The sequence below is a fragment of the Patiria miniata genome, unplaced genomic scaffold (assembly GCF_015706575.1).
Source record: "Patiria miniata isolate m_02_andy unplaced genomic scaffold, ASM1570657v1 HiC_scaffold_5, whole genome shotgun sequence".
NCBI classification, from domain to species: domain Eukaryota; kingdom Metazoa; phylum Echinodermata; class Asteroidea; order Valvatida; family Asterinidae; genus Patiria; species Patiria miniata.
This window is the reverse complement of record NW_024037072.1, coordinates 20,625,825-20,644,022: the sequence shown is the minus strand read 5'-3', so window position 1 is coordinate 20,644,022 and position 18,198 is coordinate 20,625,825. Positions and strand designations below refer to the sequence as shown.

At 41.3% G+C, this 18,198-nt stretch overlaps 1 pseudogene; it reads left to right on the top strand.

Annotated features, from left to right (window-relative positions):
- The first annotated feature begins 793 nt into the window (after positions 1-793).
- LOC119741285 lies at positions 794-3,993 on the top strand (annotated as a pseudogene).
- Positions 3,994-18,198: the final 14,205 nt, after the last annotated feature.

Here is an 18,198-nt window from a genome sequence, read left to right as displayed (position 1 = left end):
AAACACGGAACACAAGGCTGATATGTTTCTATAAGACCTCCCGATATTATCATTAAATGAATTCGTTCATGATAACGAAACAAATTCTTCGTCAAAACAAAATGTCACTGAGGTAAAAATATAAGCGAGAAAGGTACCACTGCATGCACAAAACTGATTTATTACTCATTAATGATATTTGATTAATGAATACATAGATTGGTTGCGGTACCCGCTGCTATATCAGATTCAAACCAGCCAGCCGACCCCGGCAAGATCGGTGGTCGAGTGGTAAGACGTCTGCAGTAGTAAGCAGGAGGTCCGATGGTGGGTTCGAGTCCCGGCCTAGTGTTTTTTCTCACAATCACTCGGGAAAACACTGAGTATACAGTGTCTGGCAAACCTAATAATGAATTAATGATATTGCGTTTCCTCGTATAGGTCTAACTGATTAGGATTCTCGATACTGCTATCGAATTGATAAGAGTCTGGATTGTAGGTGCACTTACCGACGACAGTCCGACTTTAATCAATAGTCTACCTTTGTAATCAAACAAAACCAAAGAGTTTCATGAAATTACTACAGCTCGGAACAAAACCTTATAGTTATAATCTGTAACGGCATTAGATAGTTGGTGAACCGTTGCAGAAGGCCTTGGATCGGGTTTCTGCCGTAGGCCTTAACTTAAGTTTCTTCCTCAACAAAAATGTAGAATCTTTGAACTATGTCTTTTTACAGCCCCCCCCCCCAAAAAGGGGGCATTGAAAGAATTACATGGATTTATCAAAGTTTGCTTACCGAGTTTGGTCGTCTTATAGGTATGGGGGCCGAAGGAAGGATGAGGGTGTTTATTTACATATCGGCGCGTGGTGGTGTACCTTCTAACGAAACCACGGTTGCCGAATTATTGAAAGACGTTGGATACGCTACGGCCATGATAGGTAGGTGTGTTAGGCAGTGGTGTAAGGGTGGGAGGGGGAGCATTTGGATCCCCACTCAAGGCCTGTAGCCCTACCTCTTGTGTCCCCACTCAAAATTTAGAGAAAGGCAAAGGTAAGCTTTTTGTTGTTAAAACCCATTGAAGCCCCCTTTAAGAAAACGAGGCCTAATAGTGGTCTGCAAATTGGACTCCAGTTTACAGGCACTAAATAAACGCATAGATTTTCACGTGACTTTTTTTTAATAAAGAAGTGATACGATTTTGGACCCAGGTGATAAAAATACAACTTTTAACAGTTTCATTTAATGGAAACCAGCTCGGTCAATCTTGATAAGAGGGATATTGGTGCGTCCACTTGGGTTAACTACGAAGAATTCTGGCTGTGCTGTTTTGGGAAAAGCACCGATGAGAATTCCTGCTCCGATCCTAATTCGCAAGGATTTGACTATTTCTACGGCCTTCCCGTGACTAACCTACGGGACTGCGGAACGGAGAGCACCGTCTCCTATGCCTGGGCCAAGCCATGAAGGGTATACGCCAAGATGGCGTACTCGGTACTTGGCGCACTGGCAGCCGCCATGCTCCTCAAGTGGATGGAATTAATTGGCTACAGGAGCGTTGTGCTGTTCCTGTTTGTAGCCCTCGCTGCCAACGGTTCACTCTTGATGTACTGGAAGGCAATCAGGATCAACTGCGTCCTGATGGAGAACCGTGAGATCGTGGAGCAGCCACTCCAGTACGATCACCTGACCGAGCGCCTGCACAGCCGCGCCGTCCAATTCATGGAGAGCCACCAGCAGCAGCCCTTCCTGCTTGTCATGTCCTTCGTACAGGCTCACACGGCGCTTTACAACAACGACCTGTTCCGCAACCGCAGCGTGCACGGCAGCTACGGGGACAACCTGGAGGAGATGGATTGGAGTGTCGGGGAGGTTTTGTCGTCACTCAAGAAGCTGGGCCTGGAGAGAAACACCTTTGTGTATCTGACGTCAGATAATGGAGGTCACGTGGAGGAGTTCACAGACGATGGCGAACGAGAAGGCGGCTGGAACGGAATCTATAAAGGTATTACAAACTCGATATGTGAATCAGGTGTCCCTATACAATCCAGCTTTTTAATAAATCGATGATCTTAATAACACCTTTAAAAGGTATAGCTTGATTAGTTTGTTCAAACTCAACAATTAGGGCACAGCGAGTTTGATTCCAGCAGATTGTCTGCCCACTCAGAAGCGATATGTAGTCATCATTGCACTTTATTCGCTTTCCAAAGCCAGAAAAACTGAACACAAGTGATTTCATCATAATATCGAGACAACCATATAGCAGTCGTTATATATACGGCAATGAGAGTGATCACTGAGTAAAATCTTGAAGAGTAAGCATATGACTTTGAAAATGGAACCGGTGATTTTGGGAATTTCTTATATAGGAGGCAAAGGTAACACATGGGAGGGTGGCATCCGAGTTCCTGCCATCGTCAAACTGCCTGGCGTCATCCCGCCAGGCACCGTGGTGTCTCAACCCACCCACCTACCGGACGTCTTACCAACAGTGGCCCGAGTCACCGGAGTCAAGCTGCCCACTGACAGGATCTACGATGGTCGGGACCTCATGCCATTACTGACTAACGACAGTAGCGAGATGACACATGAGTTTATGTTCCATTACTGCGGAGTCTTCATCAACGCGGTGCGGTACACGCACAGAAGGGGGTAAGTAATTTATTGCATGATGGAGGAATAAGAAGGTGAATGTCATTTACGATAATTTTATAATGAATGAAAGAGTAAAATGCATTCATCTTATTCTACCGTAGAACTGACCCCAAGTTGGGATAGGAATACGTCATCACAGTGTAAGTGTTTCGTTGCAATAATAGGCCTACTTCTCATCGTGTACCACAGCTCGGAATTGATCGATTCACTGTGTTTATTGACAGGTATTGTTTATGCCTCTTACGCAGGTGACACCACGTACAAGGTTCACTACACAACCAGTCGTCTCATTCCAGGGCCCCATGGCGTGCTGGGCTGCTTCCAAACCTACACGTGTGATTGCACGGGCTGGAGCACGGACCAGCACGACCCGCCCCTAGTGTACGACCTAACCAGGGACCCCTCGGAGGCTAGCCCGCTGGACAGCAAGGACCCAATAGTCGTAGAGGTCATCGGCAAGGTGGAGGAGGCGGTGTCCAGACACCGTCTGACGATTCCCGAGCAGCAGTCGCATCAGTTCAGCGTTCTGCAGACGTTCCCCCGCCCCTGGGATCGCCCGCGCTGTGGGAGCTTTCCCTTCTACACCTGCACCGATCCGTACCTGAATCATTTTAAAGCTGACAAGAAAAAGACTCCGAGATAGTAGATATTTTGGATTCCATCTATTCTAGCACTAGCGTATCCGTATTTCCAGTCAGGGAAGGCACAACTTCTGAAAAAAAACCCCACTTTTTGTCGTTCGTAAAAAAAACACATGTTAAAACGGGGGAAGTATTTCTTTCATTTCCTAAAAAGAAATGAAAAAAGGGACGAAATGCCCTTCTGGATACGCTGAGCTTAGTCGCAACGTCCTGGGTCAAAATTACATGGTTATTACTGAGTAGTTAATTTCAATCAAAGTAAAGATTTGGTATTTTCACTGAACATAAAGCTATTAACAGAGGCTGAGCGACGACATTCAGTGTAGCTATGGAAACCCTACTCCCGTTAGTTGCAACTTGGAAAATAGTTAATAGTCGTCGGTGATTTAAACACCATTATTCCTTGTTATAAAACTTATTCTCTAAAGCCCTGGACATCATGAATAAACATAAAGCAGAGAGAGGACGCCCTCTTTTTATATTGTGGGATCTCGTTTTGGGAAAAATATCAACCTTTTTGACGGCTTCATTATTGGTCGATACCGAGACCCAAGCCAAGTCACGCCGAGTGACGCTAATGAATATGCTAATACATGTGTGCCTTTCGTCACTGTGTTGCCGGGCCGAAATCGGTCAACCGTAGCGCCTGTATCTCGACATCTCAGCTGTGTAGCATTTCCTTGGAAAATACTTCCTGCTGTTGCCGATTAAAAACAAAATTAATTTCAAATAATTAAAAAAGCTAACAAAGATGAACCCTAGTTTGTATCACAAGTGATTAACAGTACATATAATTTTAGGCTTCAAGCATAATAATGTACCCGGTGCCGTGTTCAGAAATACAAGTACTCGTACTCGTACTCGGAATACAAGTACTTGTACTCGTAAGTGGAAGTGCTCGTACTCGAACTCGTACTCGGACGTTCAAGTACTCGTACTCGGAGACCTGTTCTTGTACTCGGAAGCAAAAGTATACTCGCACTTGTACTCGTGTAACCCACATAAACAAACTACCAGTGTCACAAAGACTTCTATCTGTTTCGTTTTGATTTAACACTTTAATTCAACACGGATTTCTGAACAACAAATTACTTTTGATTAATCGGATTAAACTACTTAGACCGTATGAATACAGATTTAAGGTATTTAAGAACAACAAGAAAAAATGAGCGCTCAACTTTAATAAAACGTGCACATGTACATAATGCGAACCAGGATCCTGGATTTTCTGTCTCTGTCCTCGCTCTGTGTTCCACTAACAAGGAACAGACAGTTCCAAAGGATATTTGCACGCGTGCTCTAGTTCCAGTCCAGGTGTACTGCTCCTTGGAGAACGGAATCCACCGTAGACTGTCTCCGTACCGTCGACTGGGGAAGAACTCTCCCTCAACAGGTTAATCTCTCTGAAGATGGTCCGGATCAGGGGCACTCTGACCAGGGCCTGCACTTCATGCAGCTCGTCACCTGACGGCTGTGATGTGAGTCGGGAACGGAGAGCCGACTGAGTCTCAGCTGAGCAGAACCTGAGAGCTGGGACTTAGCAAAAACTGAGAGCTGAATCTGATGATCCAAACCTGAGAGTCAAAGAAAACCATGCAGACATATAGTATACATGCTACTTTGTAAACAACTTCAAATGTTGCTATACTTTGATAACAATTTCAATTATCAATATAGCTTAGGCATAGCTAATTTTACATTACCCAAGGCTCCATGGAGTAATCAATATAATTGACTTGGGCTCCAGTAAACAGGTTGTCAAGTTCAAAATTTAACAAGAAGTGACAAAAGTTGTCATCCACAATTGTAAATTTTGATACCGACCAAGGCAATAAATCTTCGGTCAGCTCTAAAACTTATCTTACAATATAAAGCAATTTATGACAAAAATAAACATTTTATAAAAGAATATGAACACAATTGTCTTGGTTTTTAGCCTATAAGCATCTTAGCTTTCACCTAACCGCAAACAATTTATAAAACATAATAGTACATATCTAACCCAAAGGATGATGTAAGAATACCCCATCTATAAGCTAATTATGTAAGCACATGCATATCCCCTAAAACAGGACATTATCTACACACACTTTCCTAGAGATCCCCCCCCAAGCTTCATTTGCATCCCCCAAGCTTCATTTGCATCCCCCAAGCTTCATTTGTATCCAGAATAAGTCCAAAACAGTGTACTAAAAGATCAAAATTAACCTAAATAGTCTGCTTAATATCCCCTACATAATTAAATCTTATTACTCTGAACCACCCTTATCTGCTTATTTTGCATATAACACACTAGCATTGCATATGAATCATTTACATGCACAATGAGCACATGTGGTTCTCAACTAAATCTTTACTATCATGTATTATGAAAATTACAAAAGGTTTAGCTTTACCTGAGAGCCAACAGTTTCAACAGGACTATTTCATCTGTCGAATTGAGCCTTCAAAATAGCGTTTTGGGCCCGTTTTACATGCTGATTGCAGCAGAACGTGAAGAAAACATGGATGCCCCCATGACAGTTGTGATGGTGCTTTTTCAGACACAACCAGTGTGAACACTAGAGGGCGCTATTTCATTTTTTGGCTGGGCTACACTCGTACTCGGCATCCTAGGTACTCGGCAGTACTCGGTACTCAGAAAAAAAGTACTCGACTACAACACTGCTCTGTTACAGCGTCTAAAACTGCGTAATCGGATAAGCTTTGCTTGACAACCGTGACTTGTGACGGATTATCTGAACATTCGCCATTTATAAGGGGCCTTCGTGATAGAATTGATAGCGTGCCCAGATTGGTTTATAGTTGCCTGTTAAGCATCACGATCTCTTGTTCTGTCTGATATGGGATTTTTAAAAAAAATGTTCTTCTCATTATGAAGATTAAAATGTAAATTGTTATTGCTACCTTTTGTATTTGAAATTAAGCAATAATTATGAGAAAAATTAAACATTTTGAATGGGATCGTTCTTCTATAGATTAAAGAGTGACAACGCGAGTTTTTTTTATTAATAAAATAAAATAGGTTTGTACATTTTTATGAGCCTTGGGACTGGTACGAGATTTCCCGGTGCAATGGAATAACACTGAGACAAATGAACAAAATTATATAGTAACGACTTTATTGTGTCGCCTAAACGAAGTTTTGGGAAACACTAACCGTTACTAAATTCTGTATGACCGTAGACCCGTACTTACCAGAGCTACTTGTGGGGTACTCACACAAATGTTACCCCACCACCCTTAGAAAAACGGTACCCCAGAAGTGAAATTTTAAATAAAAGGGATAATAGGACAACAACGCATGTACCCCAGAACTCTCATCTGCTCGGATGTCAGTAGGCCTATGTATGTTAAAAATTCGGTTAAGTTTTTGAAAAAAATGTACAACTTCTACATGCTTTCTTGCATCGAATCACTCCAAATATTGAGTGGTATAGTGGCTCACTCGATAAAGAGTGATTTCCCTTAGATGACTTTGTAGCATTTCTTCACTCGAATCAGAGCGAATTCCACTGGAAAAAAAAGAGTTAATGCGTTAACACTCGGGCGAGAGAGTGATGTTTTCACTCTTTTGCATAGAGAGTAGGTATTGAGGAATAGGTATTGGGGAACATAATGCACCCTATTGCCCCACGGATCCTAGACACCAGGATAAACGACTGTTCTGAGCTATAGTACAAAATGCACTCAATGGACTTGCCTTAAGGCCTAAAAAAAAAAAAAGTTATGTTGGCGTAACGGGCCAGAAAAAATAGGGTAGGTCGGTCGGTGTTTTTTTTTTTTTTTTTTTTTTTTTTTTAAATCCCAGCAACGAAAACGACATTAAGCCGGTAGTAGTACACGATAACAAAAGAAAACAAGGCTACTATTTGTATACTTTTAAACTCTGAGTGACATTTATTTCACTTTTTATGTCTTTCTTTTATAGTTTCTTGTTTTTGTGCAAATAAAAACAAAACTGTCAGATCGAGGAAAATTTAAGGAAGGCATGGTACATATCAAAGGTACATATCAAAAAGCGGAATCCAAAATCAGACAAAATGTTAGCCGTTTCATCTGCATCGACATCTTTATATGGACCCGATTCTTCCTTGAAGTTTGTATGTTTAGCACGGTGTAACCCGCTTGTACACCATCGGCACAGCTCTGGGCGATTACCCCCAGCTCTAGACTCAAATTTATCCGCATTAAACGGTCGAAAATGACCGAAGATCCCCATTTGCCCTTGATGGAAACACTGTACGCTTCGGTACCGGGCGCCATGATGCGACGGCGTACGCGCGTAACCACGGGCCGGGGGCCGGCGCGGCGCGGCCGGGTCGTGTCGGCCGCCGGGGTTACAGAATAGTTTACCATTTTTAGAATAAATATATATCAATTGTTATCGTGTAAAATAGTGGAAAATTAATTAAAATAATTTATATTAAAATGAACTATTTTTTTTAACATGGAATAAATAGCGAAGTATTTTCAATAGTGTATGTAGCAGTTCGCGCCGTGCAACAGTCTAGGACGAGGCTATACATGTACTGTACATGTACATGTGCATCTATCATGCATGCTTGGTGCATCGATCTCCGCACGCGCACTGCCTGTAGGCTAGGCCTGCGCGATCTTCTGCATGTTCGTTGTGTCATGGAGAGGAAGGTGCAAAACATTGTGCACTGCAAAGTTCCACGCGCGCTATCGTCATACAATTGAGGAGAAACGGTCAGAAATGGTTTCAAAACGTATTTAAAATACATTTCTATAGATTTTAATTATATTTCTTCCCTTCAAAAAAAATTAAAAATATCCAGGGTCGGCCGCATTTTTAGGGTCGGTCGGGTTACGCCAACATAACACTTTTTTTTTTAGGCCTAATTGGTTAGACGCGTGATAACGGGCATTAATACCCGTTGGCGCGTAATCGCGAATTTCCAGATGTGCCATTGTGTTGGGTTTTTGCACGACATCTAAAACGGAAATATTCATAAAACTGTAAGTTAAACTACTTCTTATTTAAGATTTAATTGTTCCAAAATTGTTTAAAAATAAATACTTCAGGATATAACAGATGGTATTGTGCAGATTTTGTCGTCATAGATGAAGTATTTACCCGGGAAATAAACGTCAAATTTCGAGGAGAACACCGTTTAATACTCAAATTTCGTTTTTAATTAGGCTTTTATTAAAACGTTTTAGAGAGATAAGATGCCGAACCGATGAAGCAAAAGCGACATTTCATTGTTCATCTTAAAGCTAAAGATATTGTGCTCGGCATTACCATGGTTATGCAGTTATCACTTATCAGAACTCAATAATAAAGACCAAAAACGAAGACTCATGAATACTCAAAAATATAATTCGCTGGCTTGACAGACTTCGAGGCCAGATCGGGCGCAGAGCCTTGCAAATCTGAAAGCCACCGCGCGCAGTGGTCTTTGTTGAAAAGTATTCATGGTATTTGCCACCAGTACGGGCCGTTATCACGCGTCTGTTCACGACCATTATGTCCGTTTGGTCGATTACGTCCGACAACAGATTTTGACGAGCGACGGCCGATTATGTCCGACCCATTATGTCCGACAGCCGATTATGTCCGACCCATAATGTCCGACGTACAATTCGTCGCTTTGTTCACGAAGTGACAAAAACCTCGAAAATCGATAATTATTTGATTTTGAGTTTTACTAGCCATTTTATTATAGTTGTCTCAAGGAACAATTTGACCAAGTTTCAAGGCAAAATATTGTATACTTTCTTAATTATTGTAAACAAACAATTGACAAAAAGCCTGAAATCGGCGATTTTCATTTTCACCAAGTGTAAAAATGTGTAAAATGTTCTCACGAAGTGACAAAAAGTCACTTCGTGAGCAGGGCCAGAAATTATACAATGGTCTACACCACTGATCTCTATATAAAGACTGGATAGCTAATAAAGAGCCGCACAATGTACGAATTTGACGCCATATTGGTGAGACCGGCTGGTGATCTACAAAGGACAAGTTGCCGTCTTTATAGACAGCATGATTTCTTTTGTAACGTCGCGGTTCACTCACTTGACTTATATTTTGGCCACCACCACTGACCAACTGACCAAGGTTTACTACAATTTTTCTAACGTCGTGATTACTTTTATAATGCCGCAAATCACTTTTTCGGCGTTTTTGAAATAATAACCACCACGGAAATGTGTCCTTTTTAGAACATCATAATATGTGTACGTGACCAAAATGCGCGTCAACTGTTGATACAACGCGCGCGTATTTACGCGAAGAACGTTCGTATATACGCGGCCATCTTCGTGAGACCGGGGGCGAATTGGTCAATATGCAAAGTCTACTGTGTGAATGTTGTATGCATATCCGCTATCCAGTCTTTATATAGAGATCAGTGGTCTACACGCGGAAGGATGGGAGCTTACACGCGCGCGCGAACGATGTTGAAAAAGAACAGACGCGCGCGCGCTCAACTGTCGTGACGCACAAAAGTAACAAGTTTGTTGCGTCAAAAAAAGTCCCACGAAGTGACAAAAACTGTGTACAAAGTAAATGGCAAAATATGGGACCCAAAGTTTTGATGTTCTCACGAAGTGCAAAAAAGTTTTATTAATGAATTACTGTTTAATTACGGACTATTTTTAACAAACAACTATGAATTAACAAAGAGCAAATCATATCCTATCGGACAATGCAAAAGATTCCGAATTCTGTTACTGCAAAGTGGTCGAAAATGTCTTTTGAAAAAAATGAATAACTTTTGTCAAATTTTTAGGTTTTTGTCACTTCGTGAGCAAAGCGACGAATTATGTCCGACCCATTGTGTCTGACGGCGGATTATGTCCGACCCATTGTGTTCGACGAACGATTATGTCCGACCCATTGTGTCCGACGGCGGATTATGTCCGACCCATTGTGTCCGACGAACGATTATGTCCCACCCATTGTGTCCGACGAACGATTATGTCCGACCCATTGTGTCCGACGGCCGATCGATTTGTTTAATTTCCATGTAGGTCTACATTGCTGATAATGTGGAAGACAATTCTTATCTTTACCACGTCCTATGGAATCTGATTTATTTTATCCTTTATTTGGGCTCCATTACTCTCACAAGTGACTTTTTAATGTCCTTATTATGTTTTGCAATTGCCACACTGGGTGCAATTGCAACACTTATCGGAGTCAGGACCCTGTTAATGTTATAAAAGGAGGTGGGTAAAAGTAAAAAAAAAATAAAAAATTCAAATGAAGCGCCGCTCGAATGAGGGCGCCCTATCCCCAGGGCGTGCCGAGGACTGCATTGACCAGAGGCAAGCTTTTTCTGTACCACAAAGTCGGTCCTACATGGATGATTGCCGCGTATGGCGCAATACATGTACATGCAATAATATAATGAATACAACAACTCAGTGGAAGGAGTCACTCATGTAGTCTAGTGGATACTACGTGAACTGTCATTGCTTTTCTTTTCATTCATTATTTGTTTAATTTCGTTCCCTTAAATAGGTTTTTTTTACAGCAATTTAGGGCATTTTGTTTAGTAGTTTGGAAATGTGGTTTGGAGAATTTTGTTTCTCAAAGTAAAACAAGTATTCAATATTGTACATAATAGTGGTAAAGATCTGGCGATCGATTTTTCGTTTAAGCAGAAGGGCACAACTTTCAAAGTGAGAGACCTAAAATTAGAGATAATCTTGGAAGATAAGAAGGGTATAATAAAACAAAAGGTCACGTATTGTAATTAGGTTGTGCGTTTACAATTTGTTTAATGGATGTGACCTTCAACAAGAGTGTGGTTTCGTTTTGGAATAAACTGACGTGAAGGGATAACTATAGTGGCGAAAACATATAGTTACACGTTGACCTTTAGGCTATTTTTGCCCTTCTGCAAGTTCTGGTAGCTACTTCGAGGCAACCTTATGGCCCAAATTTACGCGAACAGTCCCACTAAAAATATTAAAGCCACTGCATATTAAAGCCACTTAAAACGGTGGTTTTGTGTTAAAAAAATTCCGTAACTTGGAAAAGTACATAAGTGATTTGAATGATTCTTGTACTAAAAGAAAGCTTATGAATTAGGCTTTTATATACTAGATTTTGAAAGTGCTACATGCAGAACTTCAATACAACAATAGTTCCGACTGTACATTGATCTTCGGTTGAGTTACTCCGATACCAACTACCCTTAAAAAGTGCGTTTACTGCGCTTGCGTTATGGGTGAGCCAAGATGGCAGCGGTTCGCTGGTACCCCGCCCTGCAAACAGGACGCTGGCATACTCTGATGAATTCACGCTCTCATTGGTTGGATTTTGCGTGACCTGTGACCTGCGCGTCATCACGGTCATGACTCTGCAAGGTTTGAAACGGCCGTTAAGACTTATTCATTACTCTTTTATTTCAGTTTAGAGATGTTTTTTTTTCGTTGAAAAGCGCAATAATGTAGGAAATTCTGTAAAACTTATCCGTGTTGTAAATTGACTTGCAATCGGATTATTGCATTATGCGATGCTCAAAATGTTGTCCGCATGGTCCGCAATGAAACAGAAATCACATCCGGTGTGGAACGTGCGCATTTCTATGGGAATTTTTCGGATAGCATTTGCGCACATTGTCTAACTGCGGTCTTGAACAGCTGCAGCCAGATGCTTTATGCATAGGTCGTAGGCCACTTCCTTTACAAGATTCTGTGAAGCTCTCAGCGTATCCCAGCTTCCTGTTTGCAGGGCAGGGGTACGAGCGAATGGCAGCGGTTGCTTCAATGCGTGTTATGGGCATGAGCCAGTTCGGTTAGTTTAGAGCTCAGTACAGTGGGTAAATAAACGGGTATCATTTCGGGGCACCTGTATATAATACGTGGATAATTGACAATGCCAATTGGATGTCTCGTCAATCATTTTGTTTGGCGTGGAGAGCTGGTAAAACTACCCTTGCTGATGAAGGAATATTGACAGGGTCCAGGTTCATAATTTTACCCTACAAATCAGGTACTGTTTGATAACTTTTTAGTATTCTGAAATGTAGAGAAACACGGCAGGTATATTTGGTCGGTTTAACGTCTATCCGCCAACGTCATATTCCGACCGATTCCGGCGTTGTTTTGGGGGTCCGGGCATGGTTGAAAGTGTAACTTTTTGAAAATCTAACGTCCGTAACATATGGTCAAATTATGACGTCATGCAGTCTTACCAATTGCTTGAATTAAGGTCAGTATTATGGTTGAAACTACATGTAAGTGCAAGTTACTTAGACGTCAAAACCTGACCAACTTATTGCGTCTGTGTGAGGTCATAAAAGTGACGTCTATCTAACTGGTTGAAATAACGTCCTATATCACGTAATTGGACAATATTTCACAAGCTGCGTTGACGCGATTCTACTGCGATAGGTTGATTATGCAGTGAATGGCGTGGGGCATAATAAACGTCCGTACGTCGAACTGCAAGCCGAATCACACTGCTACAAATGTCCCTGTTATTTCGGAAAGAATTTATGTTAGTTAATTGCTATTGCAAGGGCTATGTAAAAGTACATAGATTCGTAGATTGTTCTGTGCGACAACAGAGTTCGATTTGCATTTTTGCATGACATTGTACATTGATGGGGCGCATTTTATGTACTAACAGGGCCTATTCTGCGTTACCACATAGTCAGGTGGCTTACACCCAAATTTTGACAACATCGTGGCCGACAGGTCCAAAGTACCACACTTGGCAGATAGCTTCTTATAGCCCTAGAGAAGAATTTAGAAGAGGTGACACCTGAAATTATTTTGGGAAGGGGGCCTAATTTGCATAAATCGTAGATAGCCCTCCTGCCGTGTATTATTTGTTCCCATATTTGGTGTATTTTTGATTTTTTGATATTTTGAAAAGTATATTTTGCTGATTCTACATACACATCCTTACTTCAATAACATTTTCTAAAGCATAAAATTGACTGAATTATTATGAGGACAAAGTAATGACGATCCAAAATGGCTACTATTATACCCTATATAAGTTGCGCGCATTTACCTTGTCTCCAGAAATCATCAAGAAGCCTTTAGTTACCAGACCTCAGTATTGATGAGCTTCAAATTCACCAAGTTGCTTAATTGCACAGTTACTCTATTGAAACTTTATGGAAAATCACGTGAACCCACGTTAGGCAACCATTCGCCTAATTTTTAGCGCAAGTTACGGACACCTCATTTTCCCCCTTTTTTGAGTTTCGGGCTAAATATCAAGATGCTATCATTTTATACATGATTTCCCATTTGCTTACCGTCCTCAGAGGAGTGCAGAGGATGCTGTACTTACATTGCTAATAGTGAGGTACCTTAGTGAAAAAATCGTGACACAGTGGACAAAAGCACGATTTGTTTCACCAAAGCATCTCCATGGTATACCTTTTCGAAAAAAAGACGGACGCAAAAAAATTGGATGATGGAAAGGGCATGTATGACGTCATTATGACGTCATCAGCTAATTATAACTTGAAAAAAATATGAATCAATAATAATCTTCAGAACTGCAAGCATCACAACAACAAATTTGGTATCAAATTAAAGGGGACAACAAGATCTTTCATTTGAGTGGTATGTCATTGGGATGGAATATAGTTGAGGGTGATTTTGTGTGTCGGCTAAAAGCATGGATTTTGGGTAGTCACTTTGACACCTTGTTTTAACATGCAAACAGATGTTGTTTGTAAGTCAGAGAGAAAGGCTCAAATTCTATGCCAAAAGAGTTTTTGTAATTGATTATTAGTATCTTAAATGTTTAAACTTGTTCCAAAGATAAGCGGAAAAGTGAGGTACCTTAGGGGCCATTCAGAATTTTCAATGTTTTAAAATTTCGATTTTTTTTCCAATTTGTGGATGGGTGGGTCAAGCTAAATAATTGAAAATCGAAATTCACTTTCCATGGAAAGAAGATAAAAGAAAACAAAGAAAGATAGATCTTTTGACTTGCCTGAACTACGCGCAAGCGTTCCGATATCGCGATGCGTGTTTCTTTTCCAGTGTTGTAGTCGAGGCCACAACCTCCGAGGCCGACTCGGCCTCGGAGGTTGTGGCCTCGGAGTTCATTTCCTGCCAGACGCGATGCTATGTCCCACCACTTCGCTTGGTGGGACATAGGAATCCCCATTAAATAAACAACAACTTGATTTTGGAATCAGGTTTTTACCACTCATAACCAAAAAGTTACGACCCCCCCCCCCCCCCACGACCTTCGCACTGTCCAGGCGCGCGCCGAGCAAACACTGCGATGCGACCAGACAATGCCAGACGGCCCGCCGTTACGCACGGGCAAAGCATAGTTCCAATCCCGCTCCACACAACGGGATAAGTGTCCACGCATTATCACTGTTAATACCGCAGTACCAGACAAAGTCTGGCAATGGCCAATCCCGCTCCAAACAACACGGCAACACGGAACATGCGTTATGATAACACTCAATTCATCAAAATGACCATGAATTCTCGGATCATCCGATTTGAATCCAATGGCTTCGAAGAATTTTAAGATCATGGCAAGAGGTAGGGAGCAGTGTTGTAGTCGGGACCGGATAGTCCGAGACCGAGACCAAGACCGAGACCTGAAGATTCGAGACAGAGACCGAGACCGAGACCAGCCCCTTCAAGGCGGACCGAGACCGAGACCAATATGGTCCGAGACCGAGACCGAGACCGAGACCGCTGATAATGAATAACAAAAGTCGAAATTAAAAAAAACAAGACACGTTATTATAGTTGAAAAATTTACCTTTCTATTCACAAAGAATACAGACCAAAATTTCGACCAGTGGCAGTGTTGACAAATTGATACATGACACCTTACCTGAGCAAAAAGTAGTTACACTTAAGAAACATGGGCTTTGACATGTTGTCTACACCCAATCGTGACAAAAGTAAAAAGTTAAGGGTGATGTTTCATCTGTTATAGGAACTCGGATCCTAAACTCCACATTCACCCCCTTGGTTCAGCTATGACTTCTAACGGTTATTTAAAGATGCAATTTTAATTTTACATTGCCTCTTTTTTCCTAAAATAAATTTAGGACTTAACTTCTAACAAGACTTGTGTACTTGATTTTAAAAAATGGGAGCTAGAAAATGTTGAATTAATTTTTGTCATAGAATGTGGACTTGTACATGTAGACCCACAAGTTGCGAGGTGGTAGCCAGAATGTGCCAGATATGGATTTTTAATTTTTTCTGAACGGGATTTTTAATTTTTGAGGAATAATGGGGTACTTTAAAATGAGTAGCCAGAAAATGGGGTCTCATCATACACTCTCATGGCAACAGTGGGTGGTAACTTGTACATGTAAGGGGCCATTCAGAATGTTCAATGTTTTAAAATTTCGACTTTTTTTCCAAATTATTTTGACCCACCCACCCACCCCTAATTTCGATTAATAAAAAAACTGAACATGACTGTACATGTACATGCACTTGCATGTACATGTACTTGAACACCATGTACATGTACATGTGTGTCTAGTTCAGTGACGGCGTGAAGTTGTTGGTCATCCTCTTTTATGTGATAAAATATGTGATACCTCACCAAAAAGTATCTTTTAACGAAATTCAATCAGAATATTTATCCATTTTTTTTTAAATGTTTAATTGTTGTTTTACTTGTTGGTGTCCCTGCCACACTGTACGATGGTGTAGCCGTGCGTTATGCACGTGGATTGTTTACTTTCGTTTTGACGGGGACTTTACTGAATAGAGTCTGGTGACTGTACATAGAAATTTCTTTGAATAAAAGTCGAATCGTTCATTCATGTGCACTTGTTATGCAAAGCAGGGGCAGTGGTTCAAGGATATCCAGTCGACCTGCAGAAAGTGTGCAAGAACGCGACCTGAATGCTTTATGTGTCCACAATACAACGACGCTTTTTAGTTATTTCACTGTGTGACACAGTGAAAAATTTTGGAATCATAGGCCTAATGGCGTCAGCGATACTTGCTGGGGAGCTCTTGCGTACGACTTTCTGTACTTTGGTACTGTTATTTCCAGGACAATTGTGTGTACGGTAACCCGACGTACCAAGATTTTTAAAGACGAAATTGCCGACCTCAAACTTGTTAGTGCCATATTTGGCAACTATATGTGCGTTATTAGTTTAATTAAACAAATGAACAGGTTAATCAAACATAGTACAATTGAAGGTACCTAAAAGTAAACATAACACCATAGAAGACCGACAGACGAACATAAAATGTTACAAAATAAACATATTTGTCTGGATAATTTTTTTAGGGCGTTACCGGAAAGTTAACACAAACTTGGTGTCAAATAGATCATGAGAGTTACTTTTCTTTGACTTTTCATACAAGTTTACATAAACTTTAACTGTATGACCTGCAGTGGCGTAGCCACGGGGGGGGGGGGCGTGGGAGGCGCCATCCCCCCCTCCATGAAACCTTGTCGCCCACCCCCCAGTCGCCTCCCCCACTGAGATTTTGAGTTTCGAAAAAAAATATCATTGATCTACATGACGCCCCCCCCCCCCCATGAAATGTTCAAGCCCCCCCCCCCCCCCCACACACACACACACACACACTGAAAAATTCCTGGCTATGCCACTGACAGTACATACAGGGGACGAAGTTGGAAAAGAAACACGCATCGCGATATCGGAACGTTTGCGCGTTTGCAAGTCAAAAGATCTATCTTTCTTTGTTTTTGTATCTTTTTTTCCATGGAAAGTGAATTTCGATTTTCAATTATTTAGCTTGACCCACCCAGCCACAATTTGGAAAAAAGATCGAAATTTTAAAACACTGAAAATTCTGAATGGCCCCTAAGAGTGTGTGAGTTCAAAGCTGGAAAATCAGGTAGAAAAATTTACTTTTAAAAATACTGTCAAAATACTGTCCCAAATTAAAGAGAACATTGTGTGGGGTCGAAAATATAACTAATTTGAAGCACCTCATTTAATATCAGAATACAAAATGCAAGTGATAACGCCCACAGGGGTGGGCTAAACTACACAATCCCCGAAAATGGTTGACACTTATTGCATAAATTGTTACATGTACAAGTTTATACTTTGCTTCATGTGGCCGATTCAACAGATAAATGCCGAACTTGTTCCAAATCGTTCAGTAACTGGTACTGCTGCAGCTTTACATGTACTTTGGGGACTTTCCAACGTGCAGGCGAGTCCAAACCGACCGCGATATATAACAAGCTTGATCTACGGGCTAGCAAATGTTTTAAATAACAACGGTACTGAACGAAGTGAACACAAAGTAATCGATCGAGCTGTAAAAGCTACAATATTGCCGGTCTCGACCCGAGACCAGCCAAAATATCGAGACCAAAGGGGACCGAGACCGAGACCAAGACCGAGACCACAGCTTCCGAGACCGAGACCGAGACCGAGACCAGCAAAAAGTGGTCTCGAGACCGGTCTCGAGACCGAGACCGGTCTCGAGACCTACAACACTGGTAGGGAGTCCAGAGGTTTTGGCCGTATATCTGTAACCACGCAAAATTAGTCAATTTCAAACCGTGCTTATAGTTATACATGTAATAAGTATCAACATGGCTCTAAAAATACAAAAAAGTATCCTGGTACCACGAGGAATACTGACTCATATTATTAAAACATTCATTCAGAACTTTGCATTCATTTGGATGGAAAAACGAATTCTGAAATCGCGCTTTCCATATCGACCATTTGCGCCAAACATTACCGTGTGAGCCGGAACTTTCATTTAAATCACCGTGTAAAAATAAAATCTACTTGATAAATCGTAACTGTTTTTATCATATCTTTATGGTGGAAAAATGGTACGGACTAGTACACTCGATCGTACCCAGAAAGTTCAGACTTTTACTGAAACATGCAGTGGCCTATAAAAAGAAATGATTAAGCTTGCCGCACCTTGCCGCAAATCATTTTTAAAGGTCGGGGTACAGAGGCGATT